The sequence below is a fragment of the Macrobrachium rosenbergii genome, chromosome 56, assembly GCF_040412425.1.
Source record: "Macrobrachium rosenbergii isolate ZJJX-2024 chromosome 56, ASM4041242v1, whole genome shotgun sequence".
In the NCBI taxonomy this organism is placed as follows: Eukaryota; Metazoa; Arthropoda; class Malacostraca; order Decapoda; family Palaemonidae; genus Macrobrachium; species Macrobrachium rosenbergii.
Genome location: NC_089796.1, coordinates 30848982 through 30851454, shown reverse-complemented (window position 1 = coordinate 30851454; position 2473 = coordinate 30848982).

Genomic DNA, 2473 nt, shown 5'->3' with positions numbered 1-2473 from the left:
GAGAAAAAGGTAGAAATGAAACTGTGACATTACAACGTAATTCTCTCACAAACGACAGGAAGAGACACAGGATGGGAAGAGGACCCTAATCCTAATATTTACAAACTCGAAATTAAACATATTTACAATAAGGCTAAAGATATTTCCTTAGCTTAAATGATCTAATTGGCTTTAACACGATGAGGCTTTAGCCGAGGAATACAATATAGAATTGTAAGCACAGGACTATCTCCAATAATCGCGAAGATGTGGACCGTTGAACAGGGGTCGTCTTTTATAAATAAAAAAAACTGATAATTCACGGAAGGCACGCTTACCCTTCTTCGTGACCAAAAGGCCTCCTAAGGCCCTGAAAGACTCGACATGGCAGGGAAAAAGTTAAGTATACCTTAGTTTTACCAGACCACTGAGCTGATTAACAGCTCTCCTAGGGCTGGCCCAAAGGATTAGATTATTTTACGTGGCTAAGAACCAATTGCTTACCTAGCAATGGGACCTACAGCTTATTGTGGAATCCGAACCACATTATAGCGAGAAATGAATTTTTATCACCAGAAATAAATTCTTCTAACTCTTCGTCAGCCGGCTGGGGGAATTGAACTCTGGCCCATCGACTGACAGTCTGAAGCTCAACTGACTCAGCCAACGAAGGGCTCGACATGGCAGGGAGGCAGAGCCACAGTAGGTAGAGAGGCGGTGCAGCAGAGAGGTGGTGCAGGAACGTATAGAGAGGCGTTGCAGCAGAGAGGCAGTACAACAGAGGGCAGGATGTCCCCCATCAACGCCCGCAGGAGAAGTATATATTTCAGGATATGTCACCCAAAAATGACAGGATGGCTTCTTGTGATATCCTGATAAAGAGCCACCAGCAGCAATAAGGCACCCAATGACACGCCCTCAAAACGTCCGCCACAACAACAGACACAAGACAGGTCGCCACAGGAATACACTGCCACAGTCGCGCTATCGGTCGAGTTCTTTCCTATAAAGACCAAATGCGAAATCGCCTTAAATCACGCAGTGTCCATAAAACGCAACCGTTGGGAGAAAACGAAGGTTCAAAACCATCCAGTGCTCGTACATGCAAAGAAAAGAAACTTCATGGGCGAGGTATCAATTATAAACTAACAAACCCTTGGTGGGAGCGAAAAGACCCTATGCAGCTATTCAAGGCTCGAGAGAAATGAAAAATAAATGAAAACTTGGAAAGAACTGAACAAAATATTTACGTTAATAAGAGCCACGAACATAAAACTAAGCAGCTTAAAGTTACAGCTCCCCACCAAAAGAAAAAAAAATAATTTTCTATTATTTATTATTTTTTCACAGCGGTTGAAAACCTAACTTAACCAAGTCTAAAGCAAAGCAAAAACAAAAACCTTTACTAAAGGCTAAAAGTGATCATATAACTAACATACAAAAGAGAGCAAAACAAAGGCTATAACTGAAAGAAAAGCAATAAAATTATTACAGTCTATCCCTTCATTCCTTTTCATATGCCCTTGAGAGGACATCTGGCACTACGTTATATTTACCAGAAATATGGAATAATTAGATCATATTCTTGGAGCTCTAAACTCCACCTCAAAATTTTATGATTTTTATTCTTGAATCTGTTAATAAAAACCAATGGAATGTGATCAGTAAAGACTTCAATGGGAAAGGATGGATTAGTTAAATAAATGCTGAAATGGTTCAAAGATCTTAATAAACACAGAGCTTCCTTCTCGACTGTAAAGTATCTCCTTTCGGTTGGCGGCAGTTTCTTTGAAAAATAAGCGACTGGGTGAACTGTTCCGTCTTGATCCTTCTGAAATAGCACAGCACCTAACCCTGTGTCACTGGCATCAGTTGCCAAACAAAAAGGTAGAGAAAAGTCTGGAGATCGCAGCAGAGGGAAACTTACCAACGCCGATTTTAACTTTTCAAAAGCTTCCTGACACTTGCCATCCTAGATAAATTTTGCATTTACCTTCAGTAATTCAGTCAAGGGGGTGGCAAGGTCAGAGAAGTTTCTTATAAACTTACGGTAGTATCCCACCATGCCAAGGAATCTCCTTACCCACCTTCTGTTCCGAGGCGCAGGGAAAACTGATATTGCTTCAACATTTGCCTTCTTAGGAGCGACTCTGCCCAACGCTATCTCATGTCCGAGATACAACCTTTGGCGACAGTCAATGCTCTCAACGATTAATAACTATACCAGCCTTTCTTACATTCAGATGATGCCCTTATCCTCTTGAGATGTGTGTCCCAGTCATCGCAGATGACTAAATTGTCTATGTAGACCTTACATCCCTCTAAATTACATTTACCAAATTCATTAATCTTTGAAGGTGGCGCTGCGGCGCTTTTACCACCAGTAACGCTACACTCCTTTGACAATGCCGTCACAAAAAGCAGATATTTTCCTTGCCCTGGGTGTAAGACCGACCTGCCAATAACCCTTCAACAAGTCAAATTTACTGATAAA